The sequence below is a fragment of the Sus scrofa genome, chromosome 5 (genome assembly GCF_000003025.6).
Source record: "Sus scrofa isolate TJ Tabasco breed Duroc chromosome 5, Sscrofa11.1, whole genome shotgun sequence".
NCBI classification, from domain to species: Eukaryota; Metazoa; Chordata; class Mammalia; order Artiodactyla; family Suidae; genus Sus; species Sus scrofa.
In genome coordinates, this window is record NC_010447.5 from 10974010 (window position 1) to 10994018 (window position 20009).

A 20009-nucleotide genomic window follows, 5' to 3' on the forward strand; every position below is an offset into this window, starting at 1 on the left:
TGTGAAGCAGAGATTATGACTCTCTCCACTGTGTAGATGAAGAAACCCAGGCACAGGGAAGGGACATGTTCACCCAAGACCACGGTGCGAGTAAGTGGTTGGGCCAGGACCCCAGCCCCGGCAGCCACTTCCAGAGCCTGCCTCCCCGCCTGAGCCAGTCACTGTGACCCGAAGGATGAGGGCCAGGGACACGGAAAGCTCAAGGCTGGAGAAGGGTAGGGAGAGATGTCCCAGCAGACATCAGAAGACGGGAAGGGAGCTGAGTGGGCGAACATGGTAGTGGCCCTGCAGGTTGACATCTGCTCTTTCCCACGACAGCCTGGGGGTGGTCACTGGAGCAGCGTTCTCCCCTTCCTGGATCAGGGTTCCAGGCCCTGTACCCAACTGGTGCCTCCTGACCCTCCCCCTCCCCCTCCCCAAGGCTCACCGAGGACCAGGCCTGAGCAGGCGACCCCACTGGGATCCAGGCTGCAAGGCAGGGATGGATAAGCCACTTTCCATGGTAGCAGCTGGACAGTGCCAGCAGGCCCGGACCTGGGAGGGGACTTGGAATCAGAATGGGAATGGAGCCAAAATAGTGGCAAGCCTTGAAGGGCCACCCTGGGCGGTGGGGGCGGGGGTGGGGGCTGCTCAGCCTGGTGCCAGGCCACGGGCGCTGCGGGGCAGTCTGCGCTTAAGTGGGTGGAACTGGGCCTGGGCGAGTCAGAGTGTGTGATGTGCGTAAGAGTCAGCATGTATGAGTGGGCGGGCGTGGGGGCACGCGTGGGCGCACAGGCTCGTGACAGCAGGACAGACCCAGGTTTCCATGGGAAGTCTAGAACAGGCAGCTGGAGTGGGCTGCCTCCTGCGTGGCCCGTGTGGAGTGCGGGGTGGTGGGGGAGCCTGAGCGTCTCCCCCAGAACCTAGTACAGGACCCAGCGAGAACAGTGACAGCTGCTGCGGCCCGCTGGCCTGGGGTGGCCCTCAGTGCCTCTCGCCCCGCACCCAAACGACAGCCCACAGATCACGGGGACATATGACATTGGCTCTGGGGTCCTGCTTTGGAAAGGACTGGCCTGGAGCCTGGGCAGCACAAGGTCGGGACACCGTGGGGGTACCTTGTGGGCGAGCAGTGGTGTAGTCAGAGGAGGCGTAGTGACAAGTGACACTGATGCCACCTCCCACATAGGTCTGGATTCAGCCCATTTCCCTCATCCTCTCGGCCACTGCCTGAGTTCAGGCCTGACCGTGGGCACAGTAGGGGCCCGGCTTCATGGAGCTGTGTGGCCTGGGTCCCACATTCATGAAGAGTCTCCAATTAGGATACTGGGCATCTCTTCCCGCGGCGATTCTGCCACTCACTGTTGGTAACTCAGGTTTGGCTTTCTTTTTCTTTCCTTTTTAGGGCCATTCCTGCAGCATATGGAAGTTCCCAGGCTAGGGTTGAGTCAGAGCTTCAGCTGTTGGCCTACGCCACAGTCACAGCAATGCTAGATCTGAGCTGTGTCTGTGACCTACACCACAGCTCACGGCTATGCCAAATCCTTAACCCACTGAGCGGGGCCAGGGATTGAACCTGCGTCCTCATGGGTACCAGTCGGGTTATGAACTGAGCCACAACGAGAACTCCCAGCTTTGGCATTTTTATATACAGGCACCTTTCCTATAAGTGCTGGCTTCAACCAGGCTCTGCGAGACACCAGGGGGAGCTGCCCTGGCCACTGAGCCACCACCTCAGTGGCCTCCTCCCCGGCCTCCTGGCTTCCTCTCACCCTCCCCTGTCCTTCTCCACCCAGAGTCACATTTCTCTGCTTAAAATTGTGCAGGGACTGCCCCATCTGTAGAACAAAATTAATCTATTTTATTTATACTTTTGTGGTCTATTTTAAACTATATTTATCATAAAATATTCTATAAATCATTTTATAAAAAAAAGCGTTTGTGACAGAACATGAGAGGAGATAATATGAGAAGAAGAATGTGTGTATATGTATGGCTGGGTCACTTTGCTGTACGGCAGAAATCAACAGAACAATGTAAATCAATGATCATTTTTAAAAATTAAAAAGAAAACTCCAAGATCAGCCTCCCCTGCCCCCTGGGACCGCCTGACGGCCCCCTCTCCCCGCCCACCCCTGCCTCCTCCCGCTCACGGTCCGGTCCATCTTTCCTCCTCTCTCAGTCCCTCCATGCTGTTTGCTCGGCCTGGGTCATTCTGCCCTCCCTGCCCTCCTCACCCCTCTTTCCCTGGCCCAGTCCTCTTCATCCTCAGGAAGGGCACCCCGGATGACAACCCCAGCTGGGGTTAGAGCCCCTCAACCCCCCCATCACAGGTGGAATAAGGAGGAAAGTAGGCCCACCTAATTCCCAGCCGTGTACCCCAAAGATCGTAAGATGCTGACACATCTGCGGGGTTCCCCGCTGGATCCCAGGGCCTGGCACACAGAAAGGTGGCGTGACGCACATGCGGTCACAGAGGCCCAACGTGGCCGGCGACTCATGCAAGGCCACACCGATGTGCGGAGCAGAATGGGCACTTGAATTCGTCTCCTGCTTTCCCACCCTGCCACGGTGCCACATCCACAGAGCCCCTGTAACTCAGCAAGGACAGAGGGGCACAAGGGAGCGCCCCCCTGCCCAGCATGCCCTGCTGGAGATGGAGCGTCACCAGCCTCTGAATATCCATCAACCATCCTCCAAGGCCTCGTCCCCACCCTCTGTGCACCCTCTCGGATTGCGCATCAGGTGAACACGACTGCTTGTATTCATTGTTATGCTCGGAGGAGCCTCCCTCATTATCTCTGTCTCCCTTCTGTCTGGGAGAGGCTGGGAGCAGGTAAGGATGGAGCTGGGGGCTGGGAGGAAGAGCCAGCAAATCAGTTCCTGGGTGCCTTTTGATAAGAGCAGGAGCAGTCTGCACAGGGGCAGAGAGCTGAATGATGGATTGACCATCCGAGAGCAGGGAAAAGATGCTGGCAAAGGGGGCGGGCAGGAGAGGGAGCGAGGAGGAAGGAGCAGAGGTGGGGAAGGCTGGATGGGGAAAGTCAGGGCTGGGGTCTCTCCTCTTTCAGCCATGGGCTTGGAGAAAATGACTGTGCAGGGCTCCCGCCGTGGAGCCGGGCAGAGCCGCCGTCCACATCTGCCTCTTTCCCCTGGAGCACTTCCTGTGCGCCAGAGGCTTTGGATATGATCGACCACCCCTTAATCCACACCCTGACCCCCCAAGGAAGATGACAGGTGAAAAACATTAAGGTTCAGAGAGGTTAGGTAATTTGCCCAAATTACACAGCTCATAAAAATGAAAACAGAAAATGAAAATTGAGGAGTTCCCGTCATGGCGCAGTGGAAACGAATTCAACTAGGAACCGTGAGGTTGTGGGTTCAATCCCTGGCCTCGCTCAGTGGGTTAAGGATCTGGTGTTGCCGTGAACTGTGGTGTAGGTCACAGATGAAGCTCAGATTTGGCATTGCTGTGGCTGTGGTGTAGGCAGGTAGCAACAGCTCCAATTAGATCCCTAGCCTGGGAACCTCCATATGCCGCGAGTGCAGCCCTAAAAAAGGACAAAAAGGATTAAAAAAAAAAAAAAAAGGAAAAGAAAATGAAAATTGAAAACATTTATTTATTCATTCAATAAAGGATTTTTTTGTTTATTTGTTTGTTTTTTCTTAGGCTGCCCCCACGGCATATGGATGTTCCCAAGCTAGGGGATGAATCCAAGCTACAGCTGCCGGCCTGCACCACAGCCACAGCAACATGGGAACCGAACCGCGTTTGTGACCTACACCACAGTTCATGGCAACACCTGATCCTTAACCCAATGAGCAAGGCCAGGGATCGAACCTGCATTCTCATGGATCCTAGTCAGGTTCATTTCTGCAGCACCACAATGGAAACTCCCCAACAAAGGAGTTTTGAAGGTTTACTTGTGCCCTACACAGCTAAGCACTTCAGAAGCCTTACCTTGTTGAGTCATCATAGTCACAGCAAGAATTCTTCCCAAAGCGTTCAGCCTCTTACAGTAAAGATGCACCCCTACCCTGGGCCCCCCTGCCACCACTCTATAGGGACATTAGCCAGGAAGATTTGAATCGGGTGAATCTGCCACTGGGGCTTATATAGGAACCAGGAGGCCATTTGGGAGGAGCGGCTCAGAGAGGGATGCTCTCCACCCACTTCGCCTCCTTCTCCACCTGTCCAGCCAGAGAAGGGCCTGAGCAGCCAGCCTGGAGCCCAAAGCGCATCACAGCGAACCCTCACCTGAATTTCCTGTTTCCACTCTTCTCGAACCTTCTCAGGGAAGTGGTAGAAGATGTGTCTGCCTTTGGGGCTTTAGGGGGATCAGATCTGGGGGCTCCCCAAGGCCAAGGGCAGGCTGGCCCAGGCATGGTGGCACTCAAGCCAGGCTGCCCTCATTATGAGAAATGGGAAAATGGAGATGAGGAAGTGGAACGTGAGTATCTTGGCTGAGACTCCAGGGCCCATTTGCATGACCCCCACTTTTCACCTGATGGGGGACAGAACCAAGATTCCAACCACGAGGAGCCTCGATCCAGAGCCAGAGCCCACATTCTTCTCCTGCCTCCCCTACATCCTCTGCAGGCTGCTGAAAGCCTCCCTGGGTCTTCCTGCATCTTGCATTCATTCAGCAACCTTTCACTGCTTTGCGCTTCCTCTCCCCTTCTCAGAGGCCCTCAAACTCCTTAACAGCCTACAAAGCCCTTTGGGTCTGACCCCTTCCAGCCTCAATCTTCTCCCCCCTCACTGCCTTCTGCCTGCCCACTCCTATCCCCCCACCCCTACTCAGCCGCTCAACCCGCCATTTATTCCCTGCATTCTCTGCTCCAGCTAGATGGACGGCTCCATTCTTCAACACCGCCACGTCCTCTCTCTCTTCTGGGCCTTCACACAGGCCGTTCCTTCGCCCTAGACCACTGTTTCTGCCTTACCTGGCGAGTTTCCATGCAAGACTCAGGCCTCAGCCTAATAAGGCTGCCTCTAGGGATCCTTCTCCGCTCCTGCTGAACTCTTAAGTTTAGCTTCTCATTTTCACTCACTACCCTTTATTGAGCATCTACTATGTGCCAGGCACAGTGGAGCAGGGGAGGGGGGGTCTTATAATAAATAAACCAGATGAGGCCTGTGCTCATGGAACATCCATTCAGAGGGACTCCAGCTTTGTGCTTCCCTCTGCTCCCACTTCATTTCCTGTTTATTGCTTCTTTAATAATCTATCTTCCTGAAGAGAAGAAGATATCAGCAAATATCAGAATATATCTATCTGGTAAAGATTTGGTATCATTAATATGTAAAGAACGCTTACAAATCAACAACAAAAAAGACAATCTGATTTAGTCAGGGTTCTCCAGAGAAACATATCTCTCTTTAAGTGTATATATACATACATATATATATATACACACACACACATATACATATGTTCATATATGATTTATTAGAAGGAATTGGCTCATGCAATTACAGCAGCTGACAAGTGCCAAGATCTGTGGGGTGGATCAGCAGGGTGGATGCCCGGGAGAGCCAATATTGTGGTTCCAAGTGAATATGAAGGCAAGAAAAAAGCCAATGTCACAGTTCAGAGGTAATCAGGCTGAAGAATCCTCTCTTACCTAAGACGGCCAGCCTGCTTGTTCTCTTTAGGCCTTCAACTGATTGGGCAAGACCCACCCACATTAGCAAGGACAATCTGCCTCACTCAGTCTGCCAATTTATTTATTTATTTATTTATTTTTGGTCTTTTTGCTATTTCTTGGGCCGCTCCCGCGGCATATGGAGGTTCCCAGGCTAGGGGTCTAATCGGAGCTGTAGCCACCAGCCTACACCAGGACCACAGCAACACGGGATCCGAGCCGCGTCTGCAACCTACACCACAGCTCACGGCAATGCCGGATCGTTAACCCACTGAGCAAGGGCAGGGATCGAACCCGCAACCTCATGGTTCCTAGTCGGATTCATTAACCACTGCGCCACGATGGGAACTCCCAGTCTGCCAATTTAAATATGACTCTGATCCCAAAACACCCCCAGAGAAACACCCAGAATAGTGTTTAATCAAATATCTGGGTATCACATTACCCAGTCAAGTTGACATAGAAAATTAACTATCATAAGGCCAATAGGCACATGAAAAAATGCTCAAAATCACTAATTATTAGAGAAATACAAATCAAAACTGCCATGAGGTACCACCTCATACCTGTCAGAATGGCCATCATTAACAAGTCAACAAATAACAAAGGCTGGCCCAGGTGTGGAGAAAAGGGTACCCTCCTACACTGTTGGCAGGAATGTAAATTGGTACAACCACTGTGGAAAACGGTGTGGAGGGACCTCAGAAAACTAAATCTAGAACTACCATATGACCCAGCAATCCCACTCTTGGGCATATATCCAGACAAAACTTTCCTTGAAAAAGACACATGCACCCATATATTCACTGCAGCACTATTCACAATAGCCAAGACATGGAAACAACCTAAATGTCCATCCACAGATGAATGGATTAAGAAGATGTGGTACACACACACAATGGAATACTACTCAGCCATAAAAAAGAACAAAATAATGCCATTTGCAGCAACATGGATGGAACTAGAGACTCTCATACTAAGTGAAGTAAGTCAGAAAGAGAAAGACAAATACCATATGATGTCACTTATATCTGGAATCTAATATAAGGCACAAATGAACCTTTCCACAGAAAAGAAACTCATGGGCTTGGAGAACAGACTTGTGGTTGCCAAAGGGGAGGGGGAGGGAGTGGGAGGGATTGGGAGCTTGGGGTTAAAAGATGCAAACTATTGCCTTTGGTATGGATTAGCAATGAGATCCTGCTGTGTGTAGCACTGGGAACTATATCTAGTCGTTTATAATGGAACATGATGGAGGATAATGTGAGAAAAAGAATATATGTATATATACGTATGTGTGTATATATATGGGTGTGTGACTAGGTCACTTCTGTACAGTAGAAATTGACAGGACACTGTAAACCAACTATAAGGGGAAAATAAAAATCATTGAAAAAATAAAATAAAGTTAACCATCACAAAACCCAATTTAAAAATAAACAAATGACTTGAACAGATTTTCTCGAAATAATATATACAAATAACTGACAAACACAAGAAAAGATGCTCAACATCACTGACCATTAAGGAAAGTCAAAATCACCATGAAATCCCACTTCACACACAGTAGGATGGCTACAATCTTAAAAAATGAAAATAAGAATTATCTCCAGAGATGTGGGGACACTGGTACCCTCATGGGTTGCTGGTGAGAACATAAAATGGTTCAGTCACTGTGGAAAACAGTTTGGCAGTTCTTCAGAAAGTTAAACATAGACTTGCTACATGCCCCAGAAATTCAACCTAGATATGTGTTCAAGAGAACGGAAAACGTGCCTACACAGAAACCTGTAAACAAATGTTCTAACAGTATCACTCATAACAGCCAAAAGGTGAAAACAACCCAAATGTCCATCAGTGGATGAATGGATAATCAAAATATGTATAGAGAATACTATTTCGCCATTAAAAAAAAAAAAGGCAGATATTTGCATGCTACACCTTGGACGAACCTTGAAAACATTATGCTAAGTGAAAGAATCCAGATACCAAATGTCCTTTGATTTTTTTTATTTTTTCCTTTTCACGGCCACACCCTGGGCATATGGAAGTTCCCAGGCTAGGGGGTCGAATTGGAGCTGCAGCTGCCGGCCCACACCACGGCACAGCAATGCAGGATCCGAGCCTCATCTGTGACTTACACCGCAGCTTGTGGCAACACCGGACTCTTAACCCACTGAGCAAGGCGGGGGTTGAACCTGCATCCTTATGGATGCTATATTGGGTTCTTAACCCGCTGAGCCACAACGGGAACTCCCAAATGTCCTTTTATATGAAATCCAGAATAGGTAACTCCACAGACACAGAAGGCAGACTGAAGGTTGCCATCCACTGGAGACAGCTGGAAAAGGGAAATGGGGAGTGATTCGTTCTTTTGGACGGATGACAACGCTTTGAAACTAGAGAGGTGATGACTGCATGAGGTTGTGACTGCGGAGATGCCACTGGACTGTACACTCTAAAATGGATAATCGCATGTTATGTGGATTCAGCCTCCATCACCACCACCACCACCATCAACACGAATCTTCTCCATTGGGTTTTTTTAGGTTTCTGGAGAACTGGGATCACGATTCTCTCGCCCTTGGAACCCCAGCACGGGACACAGTCCCTGGCACAAAGGAGGTACTTATTACACCTTTGTGGGGTACACACACAAGACAAAGAGTCACAAGGGGAAAAGGAAGCAAAGCCACAACACAGGGAGCATGTTAAGCCTTTGCATAATTAAAGGCAGGGAGTGGAAGGAAGAGGACGTGGGTTTATTTTGTGCGATTCCGCAGGCACAAAATCCGGACCAGCCAAGGTGATTTACAAAGCAACAGCTTCTGGCTGAACCTCTGGAAGCTCTGTCTACACTTTGAGCTGGTGGGCAGTAAAGCAGGCTACCCTGTGAAGCAGTGAGCGTCCTGTCAAGAGAGGCAAGCAAGCGGAGACCAAGGAACCTTTGGAAAGAGCTCGCGCATCAGTACGAGGGTCCCCTAGACAGCGAGCTCCTTCCAGCTGTGATGTTGTGATCTGAGCCGACTTACAGGCCATCAGTCCGCCGCGGCACCCCCTGCGGGCTGCTTGCTCCCTTGTTGACGCAATCAATCACCAGCTATTTACTGAGCACAGATGTCGCGCGGATGGATCTAAGGAGGGTACCCTGTCCTAGAGGACGAGAGCTTTCCAGGTGGTTCTTTTTACTTTCTCCCTCCTGACCGACCCAGTGTTGAGAGCGCCACCTCGGGAAGGCTCTGACGCCCTCACGTCGCCAGGTTCATTGCATGTCCCTGCTGCGGGTTTCTGCTGTCCCTCTGGTGTGCCCACCGCCTCCTGGCCCTGGCGCTGACCCCTGCTGCTCCTGCTGCCCCCCCCCCCCCACGGGGCTCACCTGGTCCCTCTCTCCCTCGGGGCCAGGCTTCGATGTCCAGAAAGGAGGCTGCTGATCCCCAGGAGAGTTGAGTCTGGAAAACGTTATGGGGCATCGGTGAATATACTATGGTGTGTCCTCTAAACTAGATATTGTAGCTATTCTATGACAACACGGGGAAAGAGCTGTGATGTGAATTTTCATTGCTTCTGGGTATTATATTATATTATACTATACTGTATTATAATTTGCCTACTCATCATTATAATTGTCTACTTATCACAAATTTTCACCTCTTTCTATCACAATCTATTTGGGTGCAGGGCAACAACATATCCTGGGAAAAAAACCCACCTGACCTGGGGACACAGTTTGGGGCCATGAGATGTAAACACAGAGCCCCAGCTGGGGCTGGCCCCGAAGCCTCTGGAGAAGCGGATCCCCTGTGTCTGCTGGCCTTTGCCGTCCTCCTTTACCCTGTCTAGGAGGCAGTCTTGGTGTCTGAAGGTGGGGCTGCCTTCTTACCACCTTAGGGACTAAAGACGCAGCCGGCGACAGTCCCATCAGACAGTGAGGAGGAGGCTGGTCCCTGCTGGCTCCTTGAAACCATCGTACCAGCCTGGGAGCTGCCAACCTTGAGAGCACTTGTGACAGGAGGAAAGTGAACCCCGGTTTGCTTAAGTCGCTCTGGTTAGTTCATGCCACAAGCACAATGTGAATAATGCAGTCATCATTCAAGAAGGTCTAGGTTGAAGGTCCACTCGGAAGCTCTGAATGTAACCTTGTAGGTGTAATTAAGGACCTCGAGGTGCGCTCACCCTGGATTAGTGGGGGGTCCTGAATCCAATGACACCTGTTATGGTAAGAGACAGAAAAGGGGAAGATACACAGAAAGAGGCTGATGTGAAGATGGAGGAAGAGGGTGGAGTGACGCAGCCAAGGATGCCAGCGGCCACCAGATGCTGCAAAAGGCAGGGAAGGATTTTCCCCTAGTCTTCAGAGGGACCACGGCCCTCCTGACACCCTGAGGTCAGACCTGTGGCCTCCGGAGAGAGTAAATCGCTGTCATTCGAAGTCACCAAGTTTGTGATCATTGGTTATGATGGCCATAGGACACGAATATATACAGAAAGTAGGTGTCGTAGAAGATGCGACATCTAAGCTGGGCGTTGGAAGGATAAATAGGAGTTCGTTGGTTAAGATAAAGAAGGGCCTTCCAGAAACACAGGTGGCAAAGTATAATAATGGCAGCACCGCTAAGCACGTCTTCTGCCTCCGGCTTAGCCTCTCCTTTCCCCTAGTGCTTACGTCAAGCCACAGTGATGGGCACTGTTATCCCTTTTTAACAGAGACTGAGGCAGAAACAGATTAAATGATGGTGGGGCAGTGGGGGGGGCAGGTCCCAGCAGTTCCAGCAGTGCCCCCTCAAAGACCCAAGACATGCTTGCTGGTCATCAGGTTTTTTTTTTCCTGGCTGTGGACGGCCAGCCCCGCACAGGGCGAGGCGGCTGTGCGGAGGGTCACAGCTGCGCAGCCCTGGGCCAAGTACCAGATGGCAGAGGGGGCGGATGAGAATTCACCCGCTTCCTCAGTGAAAGTCTGCACAGTCTTCAGAAGGGCTGAGCCGCCCACGGCCACAGGTGGCTTAGGGGTGTCCCTTCCGGGCTCCTCTCCCCTCCCTGTCTCACATCCCCACCCCCGTATGGGACTTCCGGGGATGGGGTCACTGTAAAACACTGTGCTCAAGTCCTAGGTCAGGGTCCAGTTCTGGGTGAACCCCAAACCAAAGTGGTCTTGGAGTCAGCCCATCCCTGGTTTATCTGACCCCAGAGCCCAAGCTCAGACCCATCACGCTCCTCCTGCCCTGTGGGGTTACATGCATGGCAGTGCCCATGTGCCTCCCATCTTTAGGGACACTAATTAAAACACAAAGAGCAGGACGCATCAGGGAAGCAACCTCCGAGCGAGCAGCATGGAAGCCGCTCTGATTGTGGAGGCCCTGAATGTTCTAGCATTTTCTATATTCACCACGGAGCCTGCAGTGCCGACCTGGATGTGCTCCAGCAAGAAGCTACCCACGCCCCCCCCACCCCACCCCCCCAGCTTCTCCAGGTCCCAGGCCACTTGTCACCCTCTCCTCTAGTGCTCACATCTGTTAACTCTCAAGAAATGAGCTGAGGGCAATCAGTTCGGTTGAATGCTTCAGAGACAATTCTGGGATGGCTGTGAAACTTGCTGGGAGAGCCAGCGCCAGATGAGAAATTGCTATGCCCCAGCAGTTTTGCAAAATTCAAAGCTTTCTGCTGGAGCCGAGGGTCAGTTATTGGAAGGTTTCTTGCATAATCATCACAAAAATGCCACCTTGTCAGCACTGCCAGAGAGACCGTCGCGGATGGTCTGCGCGGGGGGTGGGGGTGGGGGGGCGGCAGCCCTTTCTCTGCTTTGGGACGGATCCTTCAAGAATGTGAACACGACACAGGGGAAGTGAGGGCCAGTTCTTTTGTCACCATACACAGCTTCGATGGGCCTTTATTTCCATCTAAAGGAAACAGGCTTCATTTTCTTGGCTTTCTTGCAAGGAAAGCTTCCTAGGCCCTGGCAGAGGTAGAGGGCAGAAGTTAAATTAACTTAAACGAGTTATTTGCTCACTCATTCATTCACTAGGAACAAGGTGAACTGGAATAGTAAGAACCACCAGTATTTGTTGAGTGTTTACTCTGAGGCTGCATCAAGTGTTTACATGCATTATCCCATTCACGCACGCAGCTCTCTCAGGGAGGTCAGTGGTCCCATTTTCCAGATGATGAAACAGAGGCTTGGCCAAGTTCCTGAGCTCTCCCAAGGCCCGCCAGCCAGGCAGCCACGGAACTGGATTTGGAGTGAGAAGATATGAACTCTAGTCCTACTCTCCCTTCTCACTAGCTGCGTGGGGTCAGGCACATTTTGGGGGTGGGGGTTCTTTTTAGGGCTGCACCTGCAACATATGGAGGTTCCCAGGCTAGGAGTCGAATTGGAGGTGCAGCTGCTGGCCTACACCACAGCCACAGCCACATGGGATCTGAGCCACATCTGTGACCTACATCACAGCTCATGGCAATGCCGGATCCTTAACCCACTGAGCGAGGCCAGGGATTGAACCCGCATCTCATGGATACTAGTCAGGTTCGTTACCACTGAGCCACGATGGGAACTCCAGGCACATCTTTTCCATTATTTAACACAGCCTCTGTTTTCTCCTCTGGAAGGCAGATGCGCTGACCGCTGCATTGGGAGAGAACAGCGTGGAACTATCAGAGAGGTGAAGGGCTGGCCCTTGGCGGGACGACGTCTCGCGACTTAGTACCTACTTTTCATTCCACAGGTTCCAAACCATTTTATTCTTTCCTCGGAAGATCTTCAAAATCCTTCCCAGGAAGTGGGACGATGTTAGAACTCTTGGTGGGGAAACTGGGGGTCATCTCACCGAGAGGGGGCCCAGAGCCATTGCATGTTTAGATCACTCTGAATCCAGATCTGTTGACTTAAAAGACTGTCCCCCGTCCCTCTGGCACCATTAGACACACCACCCCAGTGGGGGATAAGTCGAGAGGCTCATGTCCCGCCAGCCTCCTCGTCTAATTCCAGAGGGATGTCTGTGGCTCAAGGCGATCACGCCAGTTTCCGGCCACCAGAGGCTCAGCAGGTGGGCCTGGAGTCCCCCCCCACACACACACACACTGGACAGCTCGTGTGCCAGCCTGTGTTTATCCCGGTGGTTCCATCTGGAAAAGGCCCCTCGACTCTGCATTCTGGACGGCTGTTGGGTATTTCCAGCCTTTTCGAAGGCTGCCAGATGCCGACACACAGATGCCACATTCAGATGCTGACAACATGCCCCAAGAATCCTTGAAGCAGGAGACCAACCACCCAGGAACCGACCTTGGCAGGGAGCCGATCACGGTCAGAGTGACAGTCCTTAACTTTGCCCAGCGCTTTACAGTTTGTGAAACTTGTCTGCGGCAACAGGCGGTGTCAATTTTGAGCCTCCCAGGGACGCTCTGAGAGCGGGGAGGGGAGGAGTTGTTATTCCAGGTCCAGCCATATTAAGTGACCTGCAGTCGGTTCGAAATTTTTAAATTTTAAAGGTGACCCAGGTGAGTAGAAGAATGCAGTGGCTCGGGTCAAGAGCTGGTTCAGGGAAAGTATGAGAGACTGAGGCCCTGGACTGCTGAGCTTCTATGGGGGGGATGGGGAACGAGGCAAGATGGGGCTCAAAGGTGAGGTACAGCTGCTTGGGGTGCTTTCTGGGAGAGGCGTTGTGTCACTCAGACAAGGGGAAGGATGCGGTGCAGTGAGCAGAGAGGAAAAGCAACAGGAAATGGCTTAATTTTGCCCCTAGCCTAATTCAGCCTAGGTTTAGACTGAGGCATCCAGAAATGGACAGACAAGCTAAATGGAGAATGTTTTAGAAAAGCGATTCTTGGCTCCCACAAGAAGCTACCATGGGTTGTTAAAGTAGCTCTGGAGGGGTGATTTGCTGAACTTTAAATATTTGCACTAACGAAGTAAATCAAAACAAGCCAGGCAGCCCTTGGCTACCCGCCCCCCCCCCTCCCCCCGTAGCAGCAGGCATTGTCCCGGCTGCTGCTGCCCCCTGCTGACAGAATCTGGGTAGTGCATCCTCCTTGCACTTCCAAGGCCACGGCTCAGGGCTCCACTTTGCATTCCAGGCGCACAGAAGGTGAGTCAGTCACATTTGCTCTGCCCTTTATGGAGATGGCCACAGCCAAGCACTGCATCGGCGGCGGAGGCATAAACAACCCGGCCCACGTGAACGGTAGAAAACGGAACAGCAAAGGTCACTGCCGTGAGAAGGCGGTGTACCAGAAGGCAGCTACGACGCAGTGCCTTATAGGATATTGTAAAACGGACGCCACCGCTGCATTACAGATCGCCCCAGGGGGATTCATCAGCGTCCCCATAGCTGTTGATAAGAGCTGGTGTTTGGTCAGGTGCCGATCTAGACCCCTTACTCGCCGTGTGGCACTCACAGGCGCAGGAATGAGGCAACGCAGCTTAAGACGCAAAGCAAGACTCAAACCCAGAAGGTCTGTGTCCCATCCCTTGCAGATTTCAATTTCAAAATCAACATTCCCTACACGTTGAGTTCATACATCCATGATCATCATCCGTGGATAATTTTGGGCCGCAGGGGACATTTGGCAAGATCTGAAGGCATTGTGGGTTGTCACAACGAGGGAGGTGATTCTGACATCTAGTGGGTCGAAGCCCAGGAGGCTGCCAAAGTCTTATCACACATAGGACAGCCCCCCGCCCCCAACCGAGAATTGGCCAATCCAAAATGTCAATGGCGCCAGGCTAAGGAAAACCTGCTCTAAATACAGAAGATTCCAACAACTACTAGCCCTCTCTTCTGCATTGCCCTCCGACGGGGGCGCATTAGAGCAAATCTGCCTCAATGTTTGAAAGGTATTTTCCACTAATTTCTCCCTAAGCCTCTTCTGTACCCAAAGGGATTGTTTTGCACCCAACAATCCTAATACACTCTGCCAGCACGGAGCTCTGAGGAGCAGCCCAGATAGGGCAGAACCCCCCAGAGCCGTGGAGGAGGGACGTGCACCCTGCAGTGGGCACAATCGTCCCGGGTGCCCTGCATGGAATAGTGCGGTCATCCCTGGCACTGAGCCAAGCCACAGCTCAGCTGCAAGCTGCTTGTCAGGGCCTTCTGGAAGCATTCAACCCCAGGATGACTGAACGTTCTCTGCGAATAACTTGTCAGGAGCTGCCTCTCTCCCCTCCTTCTCGCCCAAAGCCCTTGCCTGCTTCCTCATCAGGCCAAACAGCCCAGGCCTTGGCTTGGGGAAGCACTGCTGTTAACCCCTCCTCCTCCATGGCGCCTACAGGTCTGGAGGTTCTAGAGGGTCTGGCGTTCTATGGGTCTGGAACGGGCTGCGTGATGTGGGGGAGGAGGGGGTGGGGCAGACCCAGGCATCAGGCTGCCCCCGTCCACACATCCTTGGCACCCCTTCCAACAACAGGCCCATTACCTGCACAGGAACTGATGCTCTAGAATTGGTGCTTTTTGAAGGAATGCATGCCTAGAAGGGTAAACCCTATGAGGTTCATTCATTCATTCCAAAATATTTCCTGAGTGTCTCGCCATGCTGGGGACCAGCCCAGGGGCTGGGACGACAAAAGAGACCGAGTCCCTGTTCTCATGAAGCTTATCTTCTAGTGGAAGGAGACAGCCACTAGACAAATAAACAAGTACACATGGAAAATAACACCAGGGAGTGGTGCGTGCTACGAAGAAAGTAAAGTGAGATCAAGTCTGACAGATTGAGGGCGATCCTTTAAAGTGGGTGTTGGGAGGGACCTTTCCAGGGAGGCGACATTTGAACAAAGAGCTAAAGGTCACGAGAGAGTCATGTGGCCATGATGAGAACAACATGTGCAAAGGCCCTGAGGCCGGAAGAGTCTTAGGGAGTTTCAGACACAGTCAAGCAACCCAAGAAAGTGGATACAAGTGGATCCCAACATGACCGAAGGCTCCCAAACACGAGTGTGCATCCGAACCACCGAAAGGTTTTCAAAAACACAGATTGTGAGCCTGCCCCCGTCCCCCGCCCAGAGTTCAGTTGAGCAGGGGGCCTGGGAATGTGCATTTCTAACAAGTCACTGTGTGATGCTGATCCTGCTGGTCCAGAAACCACAGGATAGAGTTGTTTTTTTTGTTTGTTTGTTTTTCTTTAACATCCACTAGTCCTTTCCCACGCAACACTGACCACAAGCAGTCACAGATAATCATTGCTTGGTCACCTCCTCCCCATGGGGCTGGATGCTCCCTGAGGACAGCCACGCTTGGTTCTGTCCATGGCGCTGACTAAGCAGTACTCAATAAAACATATATTGAATGAACCCATCAAAGAAGGTTCTACACGGGGCCTTGCCTCACTTTCTTTTGCCATTTTGCTGTACATTTGGCTTCAAGCAAAGGCCTGGGTCAGACCTATCTCTTACCAGTCTCCCATTCTCACCTCAGCAAAGAATGTCACCTGCTATTCTCCAAATGTTCAACTTGCTCCCGCAACTCCATGCCTATGCACATGCTGTTCCCGCTGCCAAGGAAGTCCTTTCCGCTGTGTCCACGTCATAAACTCCTACCCGCTCGTTAAGGCTCTCCTTCCAGAATGTCCTTCCCAGCTCCCCTTCACCTATCCGGGGTTGGGGGTGCTCCTTGGGGTCCTGTTTCTACTCTTGCCCTGGGATTTTTTTTCACACACTCTGTCTTTCTTGACTAAATGTCACAAATGGACAGCCACACAATGGAGGAGTTCTCCTGCAGCCGCAGTGTTTTAGATTGAAGGTCACTGCCAAAAGTTGAGAGTCAGGGGAATTCACACACACACACACACACCACACACACACACACACAAACAGTTCCTGAAAAAAAAGAAAGGAAGGAAGGAAGGAAGAGGAAGAAAGAAAGGAGTTCCCTTTGTGGCTCAGCGGCTAAAGAACCCCACCAGGATCCATGAGGTTGTGGGTTCGATCCCTGGCCTCGCTCAATGGGTTGGGGATCCGGAGTTGCTGTGGCTCTGGTGTAGGTAACAGATGCAGCTCGGATCCGGAGTTGCTGTGGCTGTGGTGTAGGTCACAGATGCAGCTCGGATCTGGAGTTACTGTGGCTGTGGTGTAGGGTGGTAGCTCTAGCTCCAATTCAACCCCTAGCCTGGGAACCTCCACAAGCTGTGGGTACGGCCCTAAAAAGGAAAGAAAGAAAGAAAGAAAGAAAGAGAGAGAGAGAGAGAGAAGGGAAGAAAGAAAAAGAAAGAAAGAAAGAAAGAAAGAAGAAAGAAAGAAAGAAGGAAAAGGAAAGAAGGAAAGAAGGAAAGAAGGAAGGAAGGAAGGAAAGAAAGACAAACCAAAAAAAAAAAACACAAACCACAGATTCCTGAATCCTCTAGAAAACACAGGGTCCTGCAGCACTGGGCTGGTATTCCCACAGGGCCACCATCTGCCAGAGCTGCCTGGCTTTCTGGCACCTTCACTTCGTGGCTCCAGCAACCAGCCCAGGGCCTGGCCTAGGGGAGATCCTCAAGGAAAAGCTTATTAATGAAAACAGAAAGACTGCAGCAGGCAATGGAAAAAAAAAAAAAATGCATCGGTCCCAAGCGCGGGAGACCGGAGGCTGGCTCTGATTCTAGCTGGCTTGTTGCATGAGCTCAGGCTCTGTGCAGGTCTGAGCGTCCTTCCCAGGGAAATTGAAGGAAAGAGAGTTTCCACTTCCCAGAGTTGTTGAATCCTTCAAGAAAGAGGATGTGATGCGTTCAGCACGTGCCTGGCATAGCTGATGCCCAATTAGCAGGAGCTATTGCTGCAAGGAACTCAATAAATATTTACTCTCTAGGATTCAAGGAAGTGTCAGAGGATTAGAGGCAGGAGAGGTCCCTGTAGGGGCCAGAGGCTTAATAGTCTGTGCTTCATCCCCAGCTCTGCCCTTCTCTAGTCTTATAACCTTGAGGATTGGATTTCACCTCACTGGAGCCTCAGTCTCCCCGTTTATCAAAAAGGGCGGATACAGGCTTCACAGGGCTTATTATGAATATCAGATAGGAACATGAATATTAAATTAATGACTCCTTTCAAGCACTTAGAATGAGGCCAGCATTCAGTATGGGTTTAGCAAACACCAGCTCTGTTAGAGCCACTCAGGGAAGGGTTAGACTAGAATTTCACCAGGGCCTTCAGGGCTCCCAAACTCTCTGATCACCCAAAACTCAGTGACAGTCATGCGGCTGTCATTTTGACATCAAGACTGTATAGCAGGCCCTCAGGGTAGTGGAGTAAGGGGTACAGAATTCACCATCTCTCTGGGGAGATCCAGAATGCTCTTACAGGGAGCTCCTGTCAGTGGCTCAGCCGTAACGAACCCGACTAGCATCCATGAGGACGCAGGCTTGATCCCTGGCCTTGCTCAGTGTGTTAAGGATCCGGCATTGCCCTGAGCTGTGGTGTAGGTCGCAGATGCAGCGTGGATCCTGCGTTGCTGTGGCTGTGGCACAGGCTGGCAGCTGCAGCTCCAATGCTACCCCTAGCCTGGGAACTTCCATATGCTGTGGGTGCGGCCCTAAAAAAAAAAAAAAAAAAAAACAGGAGTTCCCGTCGTGGCGCAGTGGTTAACGAATCCAACTAGGAACCATGAGGTTGTGGGTTCGGTCCCTGCGCTTGCTCAGTGGGTTAACGATCCGGCGTTGCCATGAACTGTGGTGTAGGTTACAGACTCGGCTCGGATCCCGCGTTGCTGTGGCTCTGGCGTAGGCTGGCAGCTACAGCTCTGATTCGACCCCTAGCCTGGGAACCTCCATATGCTGTGGGAGCGGCCCAAAGAAATAGCAAAAAAAAAAAAAACAAACCACAAAACACCACCCCACAATGCTCTTACAATGGTGCTGACCGAAACCACACACAGCAGCACCAAGGAAAGGGATGTGGGCTCTGCAGATGTGGACTCCGCAGATGTGGGCAGAGGAAGACAGCCCTATGAGGGAGGGGCTGTTAGTCCCTCCTGCCCCTCACAGATGGGGAAACTGAGGCTCCCAGATATATCTCCCCCAAATGTGTTTCAGCATCTCAGCTCCATGGAGCTGCCTCAAAGAGTGACTTACTCAAGAGGGCCTCTGAGGGATTAATTAGCAGGGCAGCCTGGAAGCGGGGCGGGGGCAGAAAGACCAGGCAGAGGCTTTCTGACTCACCGAGGCCTGGGGTGTCTGAGACAGACTTGCATGATGTTTCCAAAGAAGACAAGTAGGTGAGGGGAAGGCAGGAGACACATCTTAATCACAATACCAGGAATGAGTCCCAAGGAAAGAAACTTCCAGGCAGCTTGCTCTGTTTCACTCCCAATTCAAGGCTGAAGCATCCACAGAAATGTGTGGAGTGTATGTGTGTTCATGGCCCAGCGCAAGGCTGGTAGCCACAGGGAGACACTGAGCAGGTGAGGCAAGTTCCAGGTAACTGAAAGGCCTGTGATGACAAACCCCCGGGGGCAGGCACCTTCACTGAGGGCATCTTCCTGCTCAGCACCAGCCATCCCAGGGGGCCCCAGCAGAGGCAGAACAGGGGTGCCTGCACCTGGCATACGGCAGTGATGATCAATGAAATTTGTCCAGATGAATCTCTTCTCATTCATCCATTCCTCACTGTTGAGCCCCTACTATGTTCCAGGCACTTACAGACCTTCTTTTGAGCGTCAGGACAACCCCAGGAGGTGGGTTCCACTAGCCCATTTTTAACGAGGAAACAGGCTCAGGGGCGAGGCGATGTGCCACGATGGTCACCAGGTCAGGAAGACGGCGGCGGCAGTGATTTCAGTCTGAGGTTCCTCTTTCAGCAAGAGGAGCCTCCCCCAGAAAGTCAACAGACATCCTCGGAGCCTCCCTGTGGGATGGGGAGTGTCCTGGGGCTGGCTTTCATTCGATGATGTGCGGTATGTGATATATTCTCCATTTTACAAGAGGGGCTGGACTCAGGAAAGTAGGGCTTCAAGTGTCTGAGTCCCGCTGCTCCCCCACATTAAACTCACTTGTTCTCTCTTTGTCCACAGACATCACTTTCAACACTTTCCTATTTTACATTTTAAAGCATGACATTCTCGGGCTTTAAAAATCAGATTTCCCTGTGAGATGCGAGCCAAGGACTAGATTTCTTGATGCAGCTTACGTCGCTCTCCCCGGAATCTGGGACTTGAGGGGGCGACAAGAACCTCGGCCCAACAGAGCGGGTTCAAAGTTCCGCTTGGGCAACTGCACCTTGTCCACTGCGCAGGCGCCGCTCCAGTCTCCCGCGCTCCCAACTGGCCCCCTCCGTGGGCGAACCCACTTCCAGAAGGGGAGGAGGGTACGCGTTCCTCCCGAGATGGTCCAAGCCAGCCTCTGGCCAATCAGAAAGCTGCTTTTATCACCGCTTCTGGATATAAGTTGTTGGAGCTGTTTTTCCCTGAACTTTCCAGAGGTGAGGGGGCGGG

General features: G+C 51.7%; 1 protein-coding gene across 2 annotated transcripts in view; it reads right to left on the bottom strand.

Moving 5' to 3' along the window:
* Positions 1-19993, bottom strand: part of NCF4 (neutrophil cytosolic factor 4) — a 117856-nt gene extending 97863 nt beyond the window's left edge. For both annotated transcript variants that reach the window (XM_021091535.1, XM_013997543.2), the window contains exon 1: positions 18739-19993. The gene's annotated coding sequence lies outside the window, so the exon portion shown is untranslated. The remainder of the gene's footprint in view (positions 1-18738) is intronic.